At 47.1% G+C, this 25,298-nt stretch overlaps 1 long non-coding RNA gene across 1 annotated transcript in view; it reads right to left on the minus strand.

The window, feature by feature from the left end:
- Nucleotides 1-2,882: 2,882 nt before the first annotated feature.
- The window catches only part of LOC134929492 (uncharacterized), a 132,647-nt gene continuing 110,231 nt past the window's right edge, over nt 2,883-25,298 (minus strand). The window contains exon 2 of the long non-coding RNA XR_010178589.1: nt 2,883-3,117. This is a non-coding gene — a long non-coding RNA (uncharacterized LOC134929492). The remainder of the gene's footprint in view (nt 3,118-25,298) is intronic.

The raw sequence follows: 25,298 nt of genomic DNA on the forward strand, positions 1-25,298 counted from the left end.
AAAATGGATTAGATACATTTCTAACTGAAAAAGATATCCATGGATATAGCATTTAAAATAATTGTATTTTAGGAACAGCCTGAATTATAGTTGCTAATTAGACTTAAAGCATTACTACAGCTGGGTCATAATAGTAAACTTTAGCTAAATACAGAATAGTGTAAGAATTATTATACAGGTTGAACACGATGGGTATTTTGTCTTTTTCCAACCTCATTAACTATGTTACTGTGGGCCTAATTCAGACCTGATCGGTGCTGTGCATTTTGCACAGCAGCCGATCAGGTCTGACCTGCGCATGCGCTGGCGCCGTAGTGCGCCGGTGCATGCCAGACAGCCGACGGCTGTCTCAGCCCTGCGATCGCCTCTGCCTGGCTGACAGGCAGAGGTGGTCGCTGGGGGGAGGGGGCGGGCCGGCGGTGTTTGGCCGCCATTTAGGGGGCGCGGTCCGGGCAACACAGGCGTACCCGGACCATTGGGGGGGCGGGCTGCAGAGGCTGTGTGATGTCACACGTAGCCGTTGTGACCCTCACAGCGACAAGTAACTCCTGCAAGCGTGCAGGTGCTTCGCTGGCAGGGAGCTACTCCTAAAGCACAAAAGCATCGCCTCTGTGCAATGCTTTTGTACTTGTGCGAAGGGGTAGGGACTGACATGCGGGGTGGACTAGCCCTGTGCTGGGCGTCCCCCCGCATGTCTGTGTGACTGATCGTAGATGTGCTAAATTTAGCACATCTACAATCAGGTCTGAATTAGGCCCTATGTTACTATGGTGGTCATTCCGAGTTGATCGCTCGCTGCCGAATTTCACAGTGCAGCGATCAAGTGAAAAAACTGCAAAAATGCGCCTGCGCATGGTACGCAGCGCGCATGCGCTAAGTACTTTCACACAAAACTTTGTAGATTTACACAAGCTCGAGCAACGTTTCTTCATCGCTCGAGTGATCTTAGTGTGATTGACAGGAAGTGGGTGTTTCTGGGTGGAAACTGGCCGTTTTCAGGGAGTGTGCTAAAAAACGCAGGCGTGCCAGGTAAAAACGCAGGAGTGCCAGGTAAAAACGCAGGAGTGGCTGGAGAAACGGGGGAGTGGCTGGCCGAACGCAGGGCGTGTTTGTGACGTCAAACCAGGAACTAAACGGACTGAGGTGATCGCAGTCTAGGAGTAGGTCTGGAGCTACTCAGAAACTGCAGGAAAAGATTTTCGAGCAATTCTGCTAATCTTTCGTTCGCTATTCTGCTAAGCTAAGATACACTCCCAGAGGGCGGCGGCCTAGCGTTTGCAATGCTGCTAAAAGCAGCTAGCGAGCGAACAACTCGGAATGAGGGCCTATGACATAATACATCTCCCCCATGTCACTCAATGAGTCCCTAGTCCTGAAGAGAAAATAAGTTGAAAGCATTTTTATATAAAGATTCAGTTTTAACCTGGAGCAGGTAGATCGGTAGAATGTGACTTCCGGTGAGCGAACACCTGGCAGTGCTCCGGAGGAAGGAAGGCTGAGGGGCTAGGACATTACTGAGGTCCACTGGAAGAGAAGGTATCACAGGTTACCAGCCGCTCTACATGAGGTGACCAGACGAGAATCCAGTGATTCAGGGTGAAACTCAGGAATCAGGATGCTATAATAGCAATACTGTGGAGCAGAGAGAACTAGCACACACAAGGCTGTGTGAAAGACGTTGCACTGTCAATCTTTCACTCAGAAAGCTCCAGGTTTATACCTGCAGGCTGAATCTCATTGGTTTTGCAAGCCTTGCTGATCATTGGGTGAAGCTGGTCATCTGACCCTTGCAAGATGGCGGTGCCCATACCGCACCTCTGAAGCTGGAAGCTGAACAAACTTTTGCTGCTGCCTCTATTCCTAACTCTCCCAGATGAACCTGCAAGCTCTGCCCACCGCCAGCAGCCCGCGTCTCCCTCCCCCCCCCCAGAGGGACGGCGCCAGAGTGCCCGTAAGGGTAAGTAACGGCGCTCCCGGGACCCGACCTGCCGGACCGTGACACTCTCTTGATCCACCCCTGGTTTTAAATACAGTATTCTATTATTTTTAATTTATCCAAATACAGAAATGTTGCCTCCAGAGCATAATTTTAATTCTTTGATTCCCTTAGGCTAACTTGCTGTGTCTCTCCCCCCCTCCTCCAAACACTGACACACACTCATATTTCCCCCGACCACCAAATCTGACGTCTTAAGGGCTGTCCTAAAACGCCTTTGCAATGTGGGTAAGTGTTGAGTGCACTTTAAGGGTGTGGATCATAGGGTCAATAGTAACTAGGTCGACAGGCATTAGGCCGACCACTATTGGTCGACAGTGACTGGGTCGACACCTGCAATAGGTCGACACGGTCATTATGTCGACTTGAACAAGGTCGATGTGGGAAACGGTCGACATGAGGTTGTTTTAAATTTTTTGTGTTGTTTTCTTCGTAAAGTGATCGGGAACCCCAGTTAGTGCACCGTGTCCCCTCGCATGGCTCGATTCGCTCGCCATGCCTTACTATTCCCAATCATAGTCCACGTGGATCGGAAAGTATGAAAAAGCAAAAAAAATAAAAAAAATTTTTTTCCCCAAAAACTAATGTTGATCTTTTTCCACATCGACTTTGTTCAAGTAGATCTGGTGACCGTGTCGACCTATAGACCACGTCGACCTAATGCACGTCGACCAATAGCGGTCGACCTAATGAGTGTCGACGTAAGTGCTGTCGACCTAAAGACCGGATACCCACTTTAAAGCCAGCATTTCCCCTCCGCATACTGTATGCTGCCAACTCCCATTATTATGTTGCATATGTTAATAAAAATTCATAAGTAAGTTATGTCTGAGTTTCCCCAGATTTCAGCGAAAGTACAGATCAATAGTGACACCGTCCTCCGCACTCGCAGTATAACAGTTTTATTGCAAACAATGTTTCTTCTTAACATTTTTATTACATCATCTATTCAGGAGGCCATTCTTCATATTTTATCCTTCCAGATACAAGATCTTGGCAGGTTATTTCTGTCTCTCAGCAGTAACCTCTCCTTTGGGGAAAGTTTTTTTACAACTTTGTACATGGCGTCTATCTGCTTCACCAAATGTTGTGTGCCGAGTGATAATTAACTTGATATCCTCCTGTAGAGACGAGATAGAGTTATAAATAAAGTACGTAGCGTAAGCTAGAACTGTAACATTCACAAAATACCAGAATCCATGCTTCAAAGGACGTTCCCCTTTTCTTTAGTAAATTCCACCTGCTTGTCAGAAACCGCTTTTAAGTACAATGAGCCCGTTGTGATGTTGGAGAGGGGTGGTATTCAGTATGCCGGCTGTTGGGATCCCGACGCACAGTATATCGGCGCCGGAATCCCGACACACGGCATAGCGACAACCATTCTCCCTCTTGGGGGTCCACGGCCCCCTGGAGGGAGAATAAATAGCGTGCACCGTGCCCGAGCACAGCGAGCCCAGCTGTCTGTATGCTGGCCATCGGGATCTCGACCGCCGGCATACCATACTACACCTTTGGAGAGATTTGCAGTTGCTAAAATCAGGTTTCAATTTACAGAATTGGAACTTGTTGTTGCACAGCCATCGGTGCCCTAAGCCCCTCCCCATACACTAGCCACACCTTTCACAATGAGCATCACAGTTGGTGATTGGTTAGCTTTACTAACTCATAACCGTGAGGTTATGGGTTTGATTCCCCCCTGCTATCTGTGTGGAGATTACTTGTCCTCTCTGCGTTTTCATGGGTTTCCTGTAGGTGCTCCGTTTTCCTTCCACAATCTAAAAACATACTGGCAGGTTAATTGAATTTAAAAAAATAAAAATAAAACCTTAGTATGTATGTGTGTCCATGTGGTAGGTATTATAGATTGTAAGCTCTGCTGGGAAAGGGAGCAATGTGAATGTCTGAAATGTCTTCTGTAAAGCTCTGTGTAATATGTGTGCACTGAATAAATAAGTGTTGACAAATAAAGAACATTCTGCGTCTCGTTTAGCATTATGGTGGGCGGGGTCACATTTATTTTTGACCTATTAATAGTTGGAAGGGGCTCATCTTTAAAACAGCTTTAAAATAAACTTGACCACTATTTGTGGGATACGTATGATTAACCGGGATGCCGGCCGTCATGTTCCCGACAACAGGATCCCGTCCGCCAGAATGCCGGCAGTGGGGTGAGCTCTAGAACGCCCCTTGCGGGCTCGCTGCGCTTACCACAGGTTATATTCTCCCTCTATGGGTGCTGTGGACATCCATAGAGGGAGAAAAGCCTGTGTCGCCGGTATTCCGGCAGCGGCATTTCACCGACTGTTGGAATTCCGGTGTCGGTATTCTAACCGCTTCCCTTCTTTGTGCCCTACATAAAAAAAGTAGCTTGTAATCTCTCTGATATCTGCTGCAGTCCCTCCATTTCTGATAGCAGCCGCAGCCGTCAGGTTTACTGGTGCCATCTTCAGGCGGAGAAATCTTATAGTAGCCTATTGGCTACTAACTCAGTACTGAGACCCCTCTGTGTCACCACCTGGCGATGGATTCACCGGCTGACGGCAATGCATGTGCAGTGTGCAACTGAGACCTCAGCCAGGCAGCAATGTGATAGGGTTACACCGCTACACTGCTTCCAGCGATTCGCCAGGATGGGCTTTTATCGGAGCCCGTCTCCTGGCAAGAGAAAGTGAGTAAATATTTTTGAGCTCAAATAAAGCGGTGAGTAAATATTTTTTGGTGATTAATTTGATTAACTCTTTGTTGATGAAAGAAAACAATAATTGACATACTTATTTATTATTATTTATTACCAGTTATTTATATAGTACACACATATTCCGCAGCGCTCTACAGAGAATATTTGGCCATTCACATCAGTCCCTGCACCAGTGGAGCTTACAATCTATTTTCCCTACCACAAGCGCACACTTACATACTAGGGTTCATTTTAGTTGGGAGCCAATTAACCTACAGTAACATAGAAAAGAGGTTTCTCTCCCAGCGCTGATCTAGAACAGAATAATAATATAGCTTTTCTGCTATTTATTTTATTTTTATTTTTATCATATAAAATTAAAAACAAAAACACAATGGGGGTAATTCTGAGTTGATCGCAGCAGGATTTTTTTTAGCAGTTGGGCAAAACCATGTGCACTGCAGGGGAGGCAGATATAACATGTGCAGAGAGAGTTAGATTTGGGTGTGGTGTGTTCAATCTGCAATCTAAATTGCAGTGTAAAAATAAAGCAGCCAGTATTTACCCTGCACAGAAACAAAATAACCCACCCAAATCTAAGTCTCTCTGCACATGTTATATCTGCCTCCCCTGCAGTGCACATGGTTTTGCCCAACTGCTAAAAAATTTCCTGCTGCGATCAACTTGGAATTACCACCCATATACGCAAACCAATGTGTGTTACTTCACATCGTACACTATAGCTGAGTCTGCTAAATACTGTAAATCAATGTGTGCTAATTCACATCAAACGTATCTTAGCCTGTTAGAAGCTCAAAGAAACCAGACTTCTTAAAAATGTTAAACTGTTTCAGTCTGTGTGTAGCAATGTTGTCTGTCACAGTCTCACTTCTTTTTGCTACACTTGTTGCTAATTTTCTTGATATATTCAGCGTAACCAGTTCTTTAGTCCTGCAGTTAAAAGTCACGTTTTTCCTTATATATAGGCTACGATCAGGCACACTGACATGCGGGGGGACACCCAGCACAGGGCTAGTCCACCCCGCATGTCAGGCCCGATCCCCCCCAATGGCGATGCTTTTGTACTTCAGTAAGGGTGGTCTTCAGGTTGCCGGCGGCTGGGCTCCCGACGACCACCATACCGGCGCCGGAATCCCGACCGCCGGCATACCGACATCTTTTCTCCCTCTTGAGGCTCCACGACCCCCCTGGAGGGAGAATAGATAGCGCGGCACGCGTAGCGCACCACCGTGCCCGCAGCGTGGCAAGCGCAGCGAGCCCGCAAGGGGCTTATTTGCGCTCGCTCAGCTGTCGGTATGCCGGCGGTCGGGATTCCGGCGTCAGTATGCTGGTCGCTGGGAGCCTTACCGCCGGCATACCATACTACACCCCTTCAGTAGAAGCTCCCAGCCAGCACAGGATGCTGTTATCCAGGTACGGGTCATATTGGAAGACGAATTAGTGATTATTGGTTCCTCAAGTTAAAGGAACATGGAATGTAGAAGGGGCCCCAGATCCGTTCCTCTGCTCATGGAGAGATCTATTGCAAAATAATGACCCACCAGAGTGTATTAGTCAGTATGTAACATACTATTTAGTTACATTCAGAGGCGGATTGGGCATAGGGCTTATAGGGAAGATTCCCGGTGGGCCGACGCACCCACGGGGCCTGTTTTGTTTGAGGACATGTGGTCCTTTTTATAGACATAATGAATAAGATGCTAAATAATTTGCATATATGAAAATGACTTTGCCACTTAGCCTGTGATTGCAGATGATCTAGTGTATGCTCTGTCTGCCTGCTTGGCTGACATATAAGATTGAGTGAATAGTGATTGGGATACGGTTGGTGTAATAAGCAAGAAAATATATCTTTCTAAAGAATGATATAGTTTCCTAAATTCTGAAGGTGTATCATATAATGTGCTCATAATATTTTATTTTATTTCCTTTTAACTTCCCCCTTGATGCTGGACATCCCCACTATCTGGAAAGTCTTGGGGGGAGGGTGCTGCTGCCATGGCCCATGGCTAGACCTTACCCCTATGGTGCTGCCCATGTGGGGCCACTAGTACAAATTTTTCCAGGGCCGCTTTTTGTTCCCAATCCGCCCCTGGTTACATTACATACTTTACTTTGTGAATTACCAATAAATGGCAGAAGATATTATGGACACAAAAATACCAAAAACAAACCAATCACAGGCCACCCCAAAACAACAATGTAAATAACTAAATACACACAAAAAGGGCAAACTAAATGATTTTTTATTATTATTATTATTATTATTATAGTAATGACGTATATTTAGGGACAGATTAAGGCTGGTGGGGTCCCAGCGCTATAAAGGTGTAAGAGTCGCCAGTACTAAAATTGTTGCCAAAGCCTCCCCCCACCGCAACACACACACACACACACACACACACACACACACACACACACACCTTGACGTCACTCATGAAGCAGCAGCCTGGACATGGACAGCACGCAGGAGCAGCAGACACCGGTGTCTTACAGTCAGTGTCTCGCTGGATTTTCCTTCACTATCCCGCCAGACTGACTGTACACGGAGGAGCTCCTCAGTGGCTGATGATAATGAACAGCTGAGCCACCTGAGGAAGACTCCTCCAATTAAAAACGCAGTGTGGAGGCCCCTAATGTGTGGAGGCCCAGGACGGCCGCCCCTTTCGCCCCTCCCTTAATCCGCCCCTGCGTGTATTTATTTAGTGCAGCACACTCCACATTTTGACATGTATTTTCCTCCCTGACATCGAGTTCTATGTTTCCATGTAATGGCAGCATATAAATAAGTGATACTATCATTAATAATGTATGCAGTGTAAAAAATAGGCGATCATTAGATGCTGAAATCCCATTTGGAAACGCAGGACAATCAATCATCAGCTGAGCGACTCCTCTTCTAGCCATATAATGCGACTCCTGGATCCCTTTCCTCTACACGGTACTAGGACTCTGGGCTTTTGTTAGCAGTGAGAAGAGTCATGTTGTAGTTTTTGCTTATTTATTTTCTATTGCGTAATTATTCCTTTTGCAGCAGCCAGCTAATGTAATTCTATGTTACCAGGGCGATGCTGACCATGACGCAAGGCTAGGGTGCGCCAATGCTACTGATAGGGCAGAAATATAATGGAGGTGGGAGGGAGTTTTAGGCCTGATTTATTTTTGGGAGCTAATCTAAATAAGGAGCAACCCTCAGCCACAGTGCATGAGGTGGGGACGTTGTCTCCAGGAGGTGAAGATAACCTAATCATGAGATTTAGCAGCCTTTACCCCATCAGGCGCATCAAGGTACCCAGGATCTACCTACTAAGCTCTGTCCCATCTCCACACACCCCTCCATTTGCTTCCACTACAGTGAGCAACGGGAATGGCTAAGTATATACAGTGGGGGCGGGGAGGAGGCGGGACAGAGCGAGGGTGGTGTGGGATAGAGTGGGGGGGGGGGAGGCGAGACAGAGTGGGGAGGGGTTGGGTGGGACAGAGCAAGGGTGATGTGTGACAGAGTGGGGGGGGACGGGACAAAATGAGGTTGGTGTGGGACAGAGTGGGGGTTTGGTGGGACAGAGCGAGGGTGGTGTAAGACAGAGCAAGGGTGGGATGGGGTGAAGCAGCAGGTGACCCAGGTCCGATTTACTAGCCACTTTATAATTGGCAACAAACACAGCAATAAAACAAGACTGGATGTGAGATGCATCACACCTTCGAAAAGACGATAGGTGAAGTTGCCCATAGCAACTAACCAGCATGTAGCCATCATTTTTCAAGTATATGATATAAAATGATAGGTTGAAACAGGTTTGTTAAATTCCCCCCTGGGTATTAGCAAACAGGAAAATAACAACGCATAGCAACTTAGCACTGAAGCAAGGTAGTCTGCTTTTCCATAAGATGGTGAGCAAAGGTCACTGAAGCAAGGTAGTCTGCTTTTCCATAAAATGGTGAGGAAAGGTCATTCCGTGTCAAATCAACACACTTTTTGTTAAAATTTTACCTCATCAGCTCAGATTGTGTTCAAATTTGGTATATGGAGAGAATATATGTAGTCTAAGAAAAATCCAAAAATGTATTTAACTATCTCCTGCCGTTTTCAAAAATCAGTCAAAAACGCACAACCAGAATATTTTCAAATCGTCATAGCAGCTCTCCTAAGCAATCTAGAGAGGTGGGAGTGGGTAACAAGAAATGGTGGCTTGCTTATGTGATGGACAAGAATGAAAATGAAGACTAATTAAAAGTGACCTTCCTTCATCCAGCTGGACCTTCACCGTCATTCTTCTATCCATGGAAGCCTGATGTCTCATGCAAAGTCCACCCTATAACTCCATGTGGAAGAATTTATGTGGTGTCCTCGGATGACACTTTAGAAACCACGGGGGCATTTTCAAACTATCTTCAGCTAACATTGTTGACTGACTAATACAATGTCAAGTTTTTCTATTCAACTTGATTTATAGAATTAAACTAATGAAGCCATCAAATCTGTTATTACCTATTACTACTGGTAATACACCCAGCTTTTTTTTATTAAACTATCTTGCTCTAAAATTATTTTTAACTATGAATCCATTATCCCCCCACGTTTACATTTTGACAAACTTTTGACATTAGTATAAACTATTTCCTGACATTTTTTGACCTTTTTTTGTCAAAGCACTTTTTGAGAGAATCATGATCAAAAATTTCAGTTTGAATTTGGAAAAAGTGTTTCCTCACGAAGCCTATTGTCTATCATAGGAAAGGGCATAAAATACACAGTAAAATGACCCCCCCCCCCCCCCCAAATCTAGCTTAATTAGGAGAGGTGCTAAGCTGTGCGTTTTTGACAGATTTTTTAAAACTTTCCATAATTTGGAAACGGCTTGAGATATGTAAACAATATTTTATATTTTTCTCAGACTATATATTGGGGGTCATTCCGAGTTTTTAGCAGCCGTACAAATGCTATGCCGCCGCCCACTGGGGAGTGTATTTTCGCTTTGCAGAAGTGCAAACGCTTGTGCAGCAGAGCGCCTGCAAAATCTTTTTGTGCAAAACAAGACCAGCCCTATAGTTACTCTTCGTGTGCGTTGATTCTAACGACGGAGGGACGTCTTTTGATGTCACACACCCGCCCAGCGAACGCCCAGCCAAGCCTGCGGTTTTTCTGCTACGCCTGCATTTTTTTAAGCACTCCCTGAAAACGGTCAGTTCACACCCAGAAACGCCAACTTCATGTCAATCTTCCTGCGTTCGGCCGTGCGACAGGAATGTTCGCTAGACTCTGTGCAAACCCACGATACTCATTGTACCTGTACGACGCGCCCGCGCATTGCGGTGCATACGCGTACGCATGCGCAGAAATGCCGATATTTAGCCTTATCGTTGCGCAGCGAACAACGGCAGCTAGCGATCAACTCGGAATGACCCCCATATATTCTCCATATACCAAATTTGAGCAAAATCTGAGCTGGTGAGGTAAAATCAGTGTGTTGATTTGACACGGAATGACCCGGGAGCGCAGTGGCCATTTTTATGCAGTGTCAGTCTTTAGGAGGCAGCCAGCTGAGATTTGGGGAGGGGGAATGTATTGTGGATGCCTTAGATAGCATTATAAAATGGAAAGCCCCTGATGGTCAGTAATTATAACCTGTTCTTTCATCTGGTGTTTCTGAATAGAAAACGAAGCTCTTTAACTGCAAAGTGTTCCATTCTGATAGTCATAGATGACTTATATTCTAAGCACTGGGGGTTAATTTGCATACACATTTGCATATATACTGTAATAAAAATGATAATCAGACATGATAAGGGCAGACGTAGATGCTAATGATAAATATGCCAACTACGATTTTGCACAATTACCAGCAACAGGAAGAATGCTGTGTACTGTAATAAAAGTAATAACACAATGCATTCATTCAGTCTATTTAGGGGGTGATTCCGAGTTGATCGTAGCTGTGCTAAATTTAGCACAGCTACGATCAGTCACACTGACATGCGGGGGGACGCCCAGCACAGGGCTAGTCCGCGCCGCATGTCAGTGCCGCCCTCCCCCCCCCCCCCGCAGAAGTGCAAAGGCATCGCACAGCGGCGATGCCTTTGCACTTCAGGAGTAGCTCCCGACCAGCGCAGCTTTAGCGTGCTGGCCGGGAGCTACTCGTCGCTCCCCGGCCCGCAGCGGCTGCGTGTGATGTCCAGGGCCGGTTCTGGGGCTCTGTGCGCCCCGGGCGGCAATAGGGTGTGTGGCTTCGTACAGGGGGCGTGGTCATTTACGCCCCCTGTACAGACTACTGTAGCACTCTGAAATGTGCGGTGCGCGATGACGTCATCGCGCACCGCACAGCAAAGGTCCTCTCCATGAAGGGAAACTAGACGCGTAGCGTCTAGTTTCCCTTCACAGCGGCCAGTGGCAGGCCGGGGGGGGCACAGCAGCAGCGGATCTTGCCCTGCGCCCTCCGGGAGGTGGCGCCCCGGGCAAAAGTCCTGCTTGCCCGTGGCAAGATCCGCTACTGGTGATGTCACGCAGTCGCCGCGGACCGCCCCCCTCAACGGTCCGGCCACGCCTGCGTTGGCCAGACCGCGCCCCCTAAATGGCGGCTTAACGCCGCTGGCCAGCCCCCTCCCACCCAGCGACCGCCTCTGTCTCAGAGATGATCGCTAGGCAATGACGGCTGCCATGCGCCGGCGCATTGTGGCGCCGGCGCATGCGCAGTTCCGACCCGATAGCTACGCTGCGAAAAGCTGCAGCAAGCGATGGGGTCAGAATGACCCCTTTAGTGCGTTTCCTACCACTTGTCATTGGGGGAAAGTGTATGTTGTTTCGTAGGTTTTACATCCCACAGCACTGAAGTGTGCAGCTTGTGTTTCATAGCCAGCAGGACATTTAGTACCAGACACCACCAATCCCAGAATGCTTAGTTGACAATGGGGGATATGTATCAATCTAGGAGAGAGATACAGTACCAACCAATCCGCTTCTAGTTGTCAGTTTTCAAACACAGCCTGTAAACTAACAGAAGTTGATTGGTTGGTACTTTATTTCTCTGCACTTTATCTCTCTCCAAGGTTTGCTACAACTCCCCCCACATATAACTGGACATGGATGGGATTATGAGCTCCTGGTGCAGCAGATGGTGTAGACGCGCCCTTACAGAGGAAATGAATTGTATTTCTGTCCAGATGTAGTGCAGGTGATTTGCCCCTGAGGTTTCCCGGCGGCTTCTTTGAGGGATGGGAAGGTCAGAGCCCCTGACTTGTACAGACATTAACAAAGTGCTGGTTCACTTCACACGCCTAGTACCTGAAATCCCCCCCACTGCTTATCATATCTCATGCCAGCGGAAGCATTATGCTTGATTGCGAGATCTAAGTAGTTCTTATTCATTGAATCTGAGCAGAGGAAAGGAAAGCTGTGGGGGCATTTACTTAGCATAAAGGGGGGTACTCACGGAGCGATATTCTAAGCAATCTGACTAGATTGCTTAGAATATCGGCATGATCGCTCCGTGTGTAGCCCCCTCAGCGATAGCGATGCGCGGCCCCGCACATCGCTATCGCTGCTGCTAGATTGGCCTGCATGCAGGCCAATCTAGCGGGTCGCTCACTTCACCCGCTGGGTGAAGTGAGCGGCCCCCCTGTCTCCCCCCGTACGCTCAGCACAGATCGCGCTGTGCTGAGCGGCAGGAGAGATGTGTGCTGAGCGGTTCGCTCAGCACACATCTCTCCTTAATCGGCCCGTGGGTACTGGGCTTAACAATTAATAAATGGAGGATTGCAGTGCCCGGATCTTGTTCCCCACTGCCCCCGGTTTGATTACACCCATGTGGTTCAAATCACCGCATCTGCTTCTGTATCTCTTGGCAAAGATTATGGGAGTCATTCAGACTAGATCGCTGATGTGCGAAATCGCAAGGCGGATGATTATCAAACGACTGCGCATGTGTACGGATTTAGCACGCACACGGCCAAACTGCGAAAGAAATCGGTATCTTTTTTGATCGCTATGCATACGCAGGTTGATTGACAGGAAGAGGGCGTTTGTGGGTGGTAACTGACCGTTTTCTGGGAGTGTCAGGAAAAACACAGGCGTTCCCAAGCGTTATCTGGGAGGGTCTGTGACATCAGCTCTGGCCCCGATCAGCCTGTTTGTATCGCACTGTAGGGGTAAGTCCTGGGCTGCGCACACACTGCACACACTGGAAAAATCATTAGATGGTGAGTGAGGTGAGAACGGATTTGCAGCTGACCGGCGCTTGCAAAGCTTTCTGCACGGCGTAGGCAGACTTGCACGGGGCAGATTTTCACTCTGTTTGGGCAGCGACTATCCGATCGTAAACCTCTGCAAATTCGCAGAGAAGCGATCAGGTGTGAATTAGGCCCAATATTTGTTCTCAAGGAGTCCATCTCAGTGAGCCAAATTATACCTGGAGCGGGTGGTATTCATGTGACCGGCGGTCTGCTGACCGACAGTCACATGACCTCCTCCACCATCCCGAAGGCTCACTATCCCGATGGTCGGCATGCCGACCAACAGGGACTATTTCCACTCGTGGGTGTCCACGACACCTATAGAGTGGGAATAGAACCCGTGGCGACCGCAGGTCGCCACCGAGCCCGCAGCGTGGCATGTACGCTTGCATTGCTAAAGGCCAGTACACACGGGGAGAGATGTGTGCTGAGCGATCTAGCACAGAACGCTCTGCACACATCTCTCCCCCGCTCAGCACTACAGCGCGATGTGTGCTGAGCGGGGGAGGGAACGACGACCGGGCCGCTAATTTCACCCAGCGATGAAATGAGCGACCTGACTAGATTGCGCTTGCATGCAGGCCAATTTAGTACCGGCGATAGCGACGTGCGGGGCAGCGCATCACTATCGCTGTGGGGCATACACACGGAGAGATCCGTGCTTAACTTCTAAGCGCCTAGTCACAGAAGGAGCCACGACGAGAGTGGCTCCATCTGTACATGGTATATAAACATTGCTGCATCAGGGGACATAGGGGTCTATTTACTAAGCCTTGGATGGAGATAAAGTACCAGCCAATCAGCTCCTAACTGTCATTTTTCAAACACAGCCTGTGGCATGGTAGTTAAGAGCTGATTGGCTGGTACTTTGGGGTACATTTACTAAGCAGTGATAAGAGCAGAGAAGTGAGCCAGTGGAGAAGTTGCCCCATCAACCAATCAGCACTGAAGTAACATCTATAATTTGCATACTATAAAATGATACAGAGCTGCTGATTGGTTGATGGGGAAATATCTCCACTGGCTCATTTCTCCACTCTTATCACTGCTTAGTAAATGTACCCCTATATCTCCAGCGACTTTATCTCCATCCAATAGTAAATAGACCCCTTAATCGTTAGGGTGGCAGAAACTGAGGGTTAGGTGCCGTTGTAGGGAGCATGGATATGGAAGGGACAGGGGCACTTTAATAGAGGAGGCCCGTGTGCTAAAGGGGACCTGGGGATAAAGTTAGCCAGAACGGGGAGGAACTGCGTTCTGTCAGTTCCATTTGGAGATGGAACGCAGTTCCGCCTCCTCCGGCTCACCTAACCCGATGTCAGTTTGGAGCCGCAGGGAAATTCCGGGAGCGCGCTGAGATTATGTTATCAGCAGGTGCCCGGCTTCCTCTCCACAGCGGCAGCCGGAGGCAGGAGGCTCACTACTGAGCTCCGGCTTCCGAGTCCCGCAACGTCCACTATGGGAGAGACGTCATGACGTCTCTCCCATAGTTCCGAGGAGCAGGCACCAGAGCAGATGGCAGCGGATGGAGGCAGAAGTGGGCTTTTAGGAAAGTTTTTTTTTTTTAATGTGTGTGTGTGTGTGTGTGTGTGTGTAAGGGGCAATACTAAAGGGTTCAATACTAAAGGCTAAAGGGGGCACTACCAAAGGGGCAATACTAAAGGAGGCACTACCAAAGGGGCAATACTAAAGGGGGCACTATCAAGGGGGCAATACTAGTGGCACTACCAAAGGGGCAGTACTAAAGGGGGCACTACCAAAGTGGCAATACTACAGTGGGCATTACTAGGGGCACTACAAAAGGGGCAATACTACAGAGGGCATAGCTAGGGGCGCTACCAAATGGGCAATACTACAGGTGGCATTACTAGGGGCACTACAAAAAGGGAAATACTACAGGGGGCATTGCTAGGGGCACTACTACAGGGGGCATTACCAAAGGGGCATTAATACTGGAGGCAATACTACATGGGGCATTACCACTGGGGATTGTACTATAGGGGCATTACTCATGGGAGCACTACTACAGGAGGCATTACTACTGGGGGCACTGCATAAGGGGCATCACTCCTGGGGGCATAAGGGGCACCACTACTATGGGCTCTGCATAAGGGTTACTACCACTGTGGGCAATGCATAAGGGGCACTACCATTACAGTGGGGATTGCATAAGGGGCACTACTGCTTTGGGCATTGTGTATAAGGGGCACTACTGTGTGTCATAACATGAATAATGTGGTGTAATGTGAATAAGATTGTACTACTGTGCAGCGTAATGTGATTTGGGGATACTATTGCGTGACCACACCCCTTTCTTTTTGAGACTGCGCACGCAGTCCCTTTAGTAGACGCCGGGGAAGGGTGAGTTCCACCACTTCTCTAGGACCACTTTAAGCACTGGGAGGGGCAGACAGGGGTGACACAGATGGGGTAGACAATGAGCGTGTAACTATAGCTTCCTTCAATAGGTTTCTGTTCTCTGAGCTCAGTAGCACCAAATAATGAATCTACCAATGTGGTTTATGTTTAAACGGCACAATTGCTATTTGGAGTAACCTTGATACCCTTGTAAGAAATAAATGAGATTCAAGGGCAGAGTTGTTTGGGAGACATTGGGAAAAGGATTCGGGGCCTATTTATCAAGAAGTATTTGCCGGGTATCCCCTGTACCTGCAAATATTAAGCACCACCCAGATGTACACACGGGGGACCATAGTAGATAACCCCCCAAAAACAAGTCCCCATAGGTTTCTGATGTGGCTGCTATAATGCAGACTTTACAAAGCATTACACTGAGAAGCAGGCCGGAGATTGGGCTGCAGATTGCTAAATTTGCCGGCAATGGAAGCTCACACATGTGCAGTAGCGTAGTTGGGTCCCGACTAAAGGGAACACACTAGTTATTACTTTACTTTACACATTGCAGGTACAGGCTCCTATCGGAGCCCCTGTCCCTGCATCTGCTTTTTACTACAACCCAGCGAACTCTGTTTTACTATGGGCGTGATAAACGGCACCAAGATATTATAATGATCAGGTATAAAATCGGATTATTAATAAATGTGCCCCTTAGTATAGAGGGGAGCAGCACTCTAGGCCCCACAGGGCTAATGCAGATTTGCTGGCAGGTCGGCCACAATACCACCCGCATTGAAAATTACGTTTCGGTTTTAATAAAAAAAGTCACAATTCCTGACAATGATTTTTTAATAAAACCAAAACGTAGAAGCAATTTATAGCACATTTCTGAGTGCCGCCATTGCAACCTACTCAATATTTACACTGGAGGGCACCGGGCAACTACTTTTATGCACAGATTGGAGTGCCGGACATACAAAAAAAAAAAAAATATATATATATATATATATATATATATATATATATAAATGACCAGAATTATTATACAGAGACTTGGCTGTCAGCACTGCACTACTGGAGGGTCTACCACGTGTTCTAAATTGGTTAGACATTATACCCATTTGAATTGCCTTCACTCCTGAGTCTCTGAGTGTCAGGTTCAAGCTGCTGACCGACGAGGTTCCTTATGCTTGTGAACCAGTTAGATTCTATACACATATAAATCTTCCCCATATTCGAATATCTGAATGTCAGACTCAAGCTGATGATATATGAGGTATGGTCCTCCCTGTATCAATCAAGTCCCATTGAAATATTAAAACGTTGTTCATACATCTTTGAATGACCTTTTATGTGCTGACAATATGTTCTGAAATGAAGAGATTTTACCTCTGATGAAGTCTTGGAACAAGGCGAAACGCGTTGTGTAATTTATCTATCTATTATCTGATGTTACCTCCGAATCTACAATAATGAGAAGGAGGAAATCGTAGTGATATATCTACGCTTTTTCCTCATCACTACAAACTGATTGTTCAAATTGTGCGACAAATGTAAATGTATCAACTCTGTATACTTATGAACATTTGTGTCGGGTTTATATGTTGTTTTAATAAATTTTTATGTTAGTATTTGTTATCTGACGTAATTTATCCAGAGAGTACTGTAAGGGTCCGTTTTTAGGTAGGGCGTTGATATAACTCCCTTGGCGCCATCTCCTCTATTTCGTTTCATATATATATATATATATATATATATATATATATATATATATATATATTACTAGCTCTGGTGCCCTCCTAGAGGGCGATGGCTCCCACACACATGCAGTCCATGACCGGGCGGCACTTAGAGACTGGACATTGGTAAATGCAAAAAATCCCGCAGCGTGTGTTTAATTAAATGGTGACTTTTCGCGAACTTGCCTTCTTTAGACAAAAATACAGTACAAAGTGTGACAATAAATACAAGCCGGCGGCATCATGGACCATACTTGGGGAGGAACAGGAGGGGGGTAAGTTATTGCTCATTACCTCTTGCATTTATTGTCACACTTTGCACTATATTTTTGTCTGAATAAGTGGACAAGTCCCCGAAACGTCACCATTTGATTAAACACACACTGCAGGGTTTTTTGCATTCACCAATGTTCAGTCTCTGAGTGCCGCCCACTCTATGGAATATATATATATATATATATATATATATATTTTATATACACATATAGTATATTATCCACCCTCACGTATATAGAGATTGCTGGATGGGTCTGGGACTCCAGGTCGACAACAAAAAGGTCGACACACCTTAGGTCGACGTCAATTGGTCGACACACCTTAGGTCGACATGGACAAAAGGTCGACATGGACAAAAGGTCGAAGGAACAAGGTCGACATGGAAAAAGGTCGACATGAGTTTTTAATGTTTTTTGGGTGTCGTTTTCTTCGTAGAGTGACCGGGAACCCCAATTAGTGCACCGCGTCCCCTCGCATGGCTCGCTTCGCTCGCCATGCTTCGGGCATGGTGCCTTCACTTCGCTCGGCACAGATTACCGTTCCAATCGTAGTCCACAAGGATCGTTAAGTATGAAAAAGTTCCAAAAAAGAAAAAAATTGTGAAAAACTCATGTCGACCTTTTTCCATGTCGACCTTGTTCCTGTCGACCTTTTGTCCATGTCAACCTAAGGTGTGTCGACCAATTGGTGTCGACCTAAGGTGTGTCAACCTTTTTGTTGTCGACCTGGAGTCCGGATACCTGCTGGATATATGCAGACAGAGATAGATAGATAGATAGATAGATAGATAGATAGATAGATAGATAGATAGATAGATGGATATCAGTCAACACCTTTAAGAATGGGTTAGATAAATTCCTAATGGATAAGGATATCCAGGGGTATGGTGCATAGTCACGCACTATGGTTATTATAAAAAAGAGGGGTAAAACGTAACGGCAGTCATCAAAATCAGTCAAAATTTTCTACAAAATAATCCTGCATAGGAGACCACAAATAGGTTGAACCCGATGGACAATTGTCTTTTTTCAACCTTAGATACTATGTTACTATGATAGATACTGTACAGAGACAGACAGACAAATAGATAGATATATAGATAGATAGATAGATAGATAGATAGATAGATAGATAGATAGATAGATAGAGTAAAGGTGCATACACACGGAGAGATTTTGACTATGAGAGATTTTGACTGAGCGATTTCCCTTGAACTGGCTGTAGGAGATTTTGACTAACTTTTCCAGCGGTTTTGGCTATGGGCGATTTTGGCTAACTCATTCAAGCAAGGGGATGCTTTTTTTTCCCAGCGACATAGCCACAATTGACTTGCCTGCACAGTCTATTTTTAGCAGCGATAGCGACCTGGCGGGGACGCGCATCGCTATCGCTGGCTGTGTACACATGGAGAGATATGCACTAACTTTCTGAGCGATTTTGACTATATAGTCAAAATCGCTCAGTTATGTTGCTCCGTGTGTATGCACCTTAAGATAGATAATCACACAGAAAACAAACTCACCCAGTTGAAGTTCCTCACACACTCACAGCAGGGTCCCGGGCTGTCTCTCTATCTATTGTGCCTTCAGGCAGGTGGAGATGGGGGCATCTAGTGGCTCCTGGCAGTACTGCAGTCAGCAGTAACAGAAGCTGTCTGCTCCCGGCCCCATCACTAGTTACATCCGACCCTTCCAGCTCCCCCTCTCCTCCCGCTAGCGCCACTGCACTGACACAATGATCAGCGGCACGGGTGGATTAGAGGATCCGCGCCTCATGCCACGGCTCCGCTGTCTGCCACAGTGTGACACTGCAGACGCAGTGGCAGCCGACAGAACAGTGCACAGCACAGGGATGCAGAGCAGGGAGAGCGCCTCTCCTGCCTCGCACCTCCCTGCTTTGCATCCCTTTGCTGAGCGGATTCCGCCGGCACTGTATGTGACCGTACCCCCTGCCCCCATCCGTACGTTTTAACTTGATATCAGGGCGCACTTGCACCAGATGCAAACAGTGTCAGGTTTTACCTATGAGCTGCAATACTGCATGCCCCCCCCCCCCCCCGCCCCCCAGTAAAATCTGCCACCTGCAGGGGTTCAGTATGAGATCCGGCGCACGGGATCCCTGCATTCGAAATACTGATGTCGGGATCCCACTGATTAAAAAGCCGACAGGGGTGAGTAAGGGGTGTTCTCCCCTCTCCCCATCCCCCTAACCCTCCCTCCCCGCAGCCTAACCCTAACCTCTCCCCTTAGTGCCTAATTCTAACCACCCACCAGAGGTGCCTAATCCTAACACCTGTCCCCACTGCCTAAACCTACCCCCCCATAGCCTAACCTTAACCCTCTGAATGGGGTGCCTAACCCGAACCCCTCGGGACACAGCCTAACCCTAACCCCCCTTCCCTGCTGCCTAAACCTCCCCCACGGCTTCCCACTCCATCACCATGGTGTCTGTTAATTCGGTGCACCATCCCGGTGCCGGAATCCCAACAGCTGGGATGGTGCACCAATTCTGGATACCAGTGTCGGCATTCAGAATAGTGTTGGGATTCCAGCATCAGTATTCTGACTGACAGGATCCCGACAGCCGGGATTCTGACTGCTTCCCCCACAGGTACTGCCTAGCTAGCAGTATCAGCTAATTCCATTGGAAGCACACCCTGCCAATCACAGCCAGACAGGCAGTCCCAGGGGAAAGTGTTTTCTCTCCCTAGGACTGCCTATCCAGACACCCATAGCAGAGAGAGCGCTTCCCATGGGAAGCCACTCCCCAGCTATTACAGCAGCCTAATCTGACTTCTATGGCTGCAGCCAATTTATATACCGTATAATACTGTATATGGGGTCTGGTGGGGATATTTAATTGCGGTTGGATACGGGATGCCGCCGGTCAGAATATAGACAGCAGCATGCTGACAACTATAATACCAACATCTTGAATTAAATTAATTAACCTTACCCTTTACCCTAACCTTCCCTCTCTGTATCCTAACCCTAACCCTCCCCGGCATGCTAAAATTCAGGATATCAGCTGTCAGGATTCCTGCGTCATATATTTATATGCTTCTTATTGTGTTCCATCCACCTATCTTCATTACTGACCCGTATACAGAGACATCCTTCAGTTTTTTGCTAGATGAATTGAGTGGCGCCCTCCAGTAGCCGGCGCCCCTAGGCAGCCGCCTAAAGCTGCCTAATGGTGGAACCGGCCCTGGGGGCGCGGTCCGGACAACGCAAGCATGTCCGTACCATTGCGGGGGCGGACTGAGGTGGCTGCGTGTAGTCACATGTAGAGATGAGCGGGTTCGGATGTAATGCCAGAATTAACGCCAGTTCGGTTTTATCCGGATGTTTCTTATTGGCTATTCAAAACATGTGACGTCCGTGAACCAATAAGATGCCGTTTTGAGAACCGAGTAAAACCGAGTAAAACCGAACCCGCTCATCTCTAGTCACATGCAGCCGCTGCGACCCAGAACGTGATGGGTAGCCATCTGCCAATGCTAGCTGCGCAGGCAGGGAGCTACTTGGCGGGTGTGAAAGCAACGTCGCTGTGCAATGCTTTCGCACCTGTGCGGGGGAGGGGTGGGCTGAGATGCGGGGAGGACTATCCCTGTGCTGGGCGTCCCCCCGCATGTCTGAGTAACTGATCGTAGATGTGCACATCTATGATCAGCTCTGAATCACCCCGTATATTCCCTATTACATGGATACACATATACGCTATGGTTATATTGATTTGTCAGCAGCCAGATAACCTACCAGTAATGCATGTTTTTGGATTGGATTGTGGGAGGAAATCAGAACCCTACGAGGAAACTCCTGCAGACATGGGGAAAACATACAAACTCTACACAAATGTGACATGACTCGCCGTTTAACTCATGACCTCAATACTGTGAGGCAGCAATGCTAAACACTACACCATCCGTGCTACCCCACTCTGTGTAGCCTTCAATGCCGACAACATGACCTCATTGATATTAGCTTATGAAAGCCTGCACTGTTACGCCCCTGCAGTCACAAGTGGAGTACGTAATGAGTACCGACGCCGGGACCCCGACCAGCATGATGACTGATAGGGACTATTCCCTCTCGCAAGGGGCTCCCCCCCTCCGCTGGGAATCTGCTGCCGGGATCCTGCGGTCGGTATGCTGACTGCTGGGATCCCGGGCGCCGGCAAATCATTACCAACCCCTGTGATGTGTGTGGTGTGTACACTCTGACCCTTAATTGAACTGTCCTTTCCGGAGTCCAGCTTTGGGCGGCGCTGCAGATTAGCAGAAAACATTGGGAAATGGCGCGGTGGGAATGTGTCACAGGCGTTCCCGGAGACCTGTGCATGTGCACAAAGCCAGAGTTTACTGCGCTGCCAGAGAGGAGGGGGCACAATAGGCAAATGCAGGTGGAGTTTCCAGTTGCCCGGAAACCCCCCTTCCCCACAGCCTGGCCAGTGGCCACTCCATGCAGTATAATGGGCAGAATGGACCTGCTGTATATTCCCAGTGGCAGCCAATTTTCCTACAAAGTCTACTGTGTGTGTGTCTGTGGATCTGAGCGCTCAGTCATTGCACCTGAGAGAGATTCTGGTAAGTGGCTTACCATGATCACAGGGCCTGCATATGTCTGATGTACTGTATTACATACACTGCACTGTGTTTGGGACAGATTACAGCTTGTTACACACTGGTGTGTACACACGGTGAGATATATTTTTTCGATTTTGACTATATAGCATACCTCCCATTTTTTAGGGACTGTCCCACCCGCGGGCCGCAGTGTCCCACGGTGGGGGGGGGGGGGGGGGGGCAGTTGGGAGGCTCTGTCTCTCGCTGCCCTGCTTAGCAGAGCAGCGGTGAATAGACGCTGTGCGCATGCGCACAGCGTCTATTCAGTGCAGACAGAGGGAGAGGGGGCATGCCAGCAGCTCACAGAGCGCTGGGCATGCCCCCTCAATGACGAAAACGGGTGCATGGCTCGCAATCGCGGTCCTCCCGTGAAGCCACGCCCCCTTTTCCGAAGGGCACACCCCTTTTTCGGTGCGTGTGTCCCTCTTTGTAAGTATGAAAAGTTGGGAGGTATGATATAGTCTAAATCACAAGAAAAGTTAGTGCAGATCGCAAGGTGAAAGTCACCTTGCGATCCCTATTCAATCCCGATGCGCGGTCCCGCCAGGTCGGCATCGCAACAAAAGATAGACTGTGCAGGCAAGTCAATCCTTGCTAGATCGGTGTACTATCTAGTTCATCTCACATGTCAATGACATCTCACATAAGCCAAAATCTCACATAAGCCAAAATCGTAAGCACACATAGGGGGTATTTCAGAGTTGATCGCAGTAGGAACTTTGGGGGTCATTCCTAGTTGTTCGCTCGCAGGCTGCTTTTAGCAGCTTTGCACACGCTAAGCCGCCGCCTACTGGGAGTGAATCTTAGCATATCAAAATTGCGAACGAAAGATTAGCAGAATTGCGAATAGACACTTCTTAGCAGTTTCTGAGTAGCTCCAGACTTACTCGGCATCTGCGATCAGTTCAGTCAGTTTCGTTCCTGGTTTTACGTCACAAACACACCCAGCGTTCGCCCAGACACTCCTCCGTTTCTCCAGCCACTCCCGCGTTTTTCCCAGAAACGGTAGCGTTTTTTCACACACTCCCATAAAACGTCCAGTTTCCGCCCAGAAACACCCACTTCCTGTCAATCACATTACAATCACCAGAACGAAGAAAAATCCTCGTTATGCCGTGAGTAAAATACCAAACTGCATAGCAAATTTACTTGGTGCAGTCGCACTGCGGACATTGCGCATGCGCATTAGCGACTATTCGCTCCGTTGCGACAAAAAAATAACGAGCGAACAACTCGGAATGACCCCCTTTGTTAGCAGTTGGGCAAAACCATGTGCACTGCAGGGCAGGCAGATGTAACATGTGCAGAGAGAGATAGATTTGGGTGTGGTGAGTTCAATCTGCAATCTAAATTGCAGTGTAAAAATAAAGCAGCCAGTACCCTGCACAGAAACAAAATAACCCACCCAAATCTAACTCTCTCTGCACATGTTATATCTGCCCCCCCTGCAGTGCACATGGTTTTGCCCAACTGCTAAAAAAAATTACTGCTGCAATCAACTCTGAATTACCAAAGAAAAGCAATAGAGCTGGCGCTAGGTGTTTCTCCAATAGTAAATAATTGAATAACTGTGGATGAATGTAAAATCGCAATTTAGTTTATTAACTAAACATCACGTACTAAAACCATGAATAAAAATTCACATATACACATAAAATTTAGGGCATAAATTGAGCTATGAATCAAATGAGAATGGCTGCTAGTGAGTGTCCACAGAGGATCCCGGACTATAACAGTGGGCAAAGTTCCCTGGGGAAAGGAAATGAGTACAGCTGGTGTTACCCGTGACGACGGAGACTTCCAGAGGCTTGAAAATTAACAGCAAGCAAGCTGTGCCATTTGTGTAGAAACTGGGTCTCTCCAATCGGTGCTGTAAAATCAATGTCCCACAGAGAAGGTTCCAAGGCAGGTTTTCCAAGGCAGGTTTTTAGAAGTCCATATCTGGATCCTTTAGAACGTGAAGCACTTGTAGTAGTAGTAGCAGCTTTTACACTTAACGCGTTTCCCTAGGCTTGGTCACCTAGCTTCATCAGGGAACTTTTCCCCAGGGAACTTTGCCCACTGTTATAGTCCGGGATACTCTGTGGACACTCACTAGCAGCCATTCTCATTTGATTCATAGCTCAATTTATGCCCTAAATTTTATGTGTATATGTGAATTTTTATTCATGGTTTTAGTACGTGATGTTTAGTTAATAAACTAAATTGTGATTTTACATTCATCCACAGTTATTCAATTATTTACTATTGGAGAAACACCTAGCGCCAGCTCTATTGCTTTTCTTTGTTAAAAATTTCTATGGGACTGACAATCCCTTGCTGACAGCTGTGACAGCGCGTCTGGACCTGCTTTCTAACTCTGAATTACCCCCTATGTGTGCTTACGATTTTGGATTATGTGAGATTTTGGCTTATGTGAGATGTCATTGATATGTGAGATGAACTAGATAGTACACCGATCTAGCAAGGATTGACTAGATTGGCGTATAGCGGAAGTAGTGCCTATATTCAAAAAGGGAAGTAAAGCTGAACCAGGTAATTATAGACCAGTTAGTCTTACATCTATAGTGGGGAAAGTATTGGAAGGTATTCTAAGAGATAGTATTCAGAAGTGGCTTGAAGTTAATAAGGTCATTAAAAAGAATCAACATGGGTTTATGAAGGACAGATCCTGTCAAACCAACTTACTTGGCTTTTATGAAACAGTAAGCGCAAACCTAGATCAGCGTAAAGAGGTGGATGTAATCTTTTTAGATTTTGCCAAAGCGTTCGATACTGTACCACACATGAGACTTATCTACAAGCTACAAGAATCAGGGCTAGGAAGCACAATATGCACTTGGGTCAAAAACTGGTTAGATAATAGGCAGCAGTGCGTTGTGGTTAATGGATCTTTTTCAACTTGGACTGAAGTGCTAAGTGGTGTGCCGCAAGGCTCAGTATTAGGACCGCTATTGTTCAATATTTTCATTAACGACCTAACAGAAGGTCTAGAGAGCATGGTGTGAATTTTTGCAGATGATACCAAATTGTGTAAAGTTATAAATGCAGAGGGGGATGCTGAGTCGCTTCAGAATGACTTAGTTAAATTAAAAGCTTGGGCAGCGAAATGGAGAATGCACTTCAATACAGACAAGTGTAAGGTAATGCACTGTGGTAACAAGAACAAAAATAACACCTACCTACTAAATGGGGTAAAATTAGGGGATTCTGTACTGGAAAAGGACTTAGGTGTCCTCATAGATAGCAAACTAAGCAGTAGTTCCCAAAGTAGGACTGCAGCAAAGAAGGCTAATAAGATATTAGCATGCATAAAACGGGGAATTGATGCTAGGGACGAGAGTATTATACTCCCGTTATATAAATCACTTGTGAGGCCAC

Source organism: Pseudophryne corroboree, chromosome 5 (genome assembly GCF_028390025.1).
Source record: "Pseudophryne corroboree isolate aPseCor3 chromosome 5, aPseCor3.hap2, whole genome shotgun sequence".
NCBI classification, from domain to species: Eukaryota; Metazoa; Chordata; class Amphibia; order Anura; family Myobatrachidae; genus Pseudophryne; species Pseudophryne corroboree.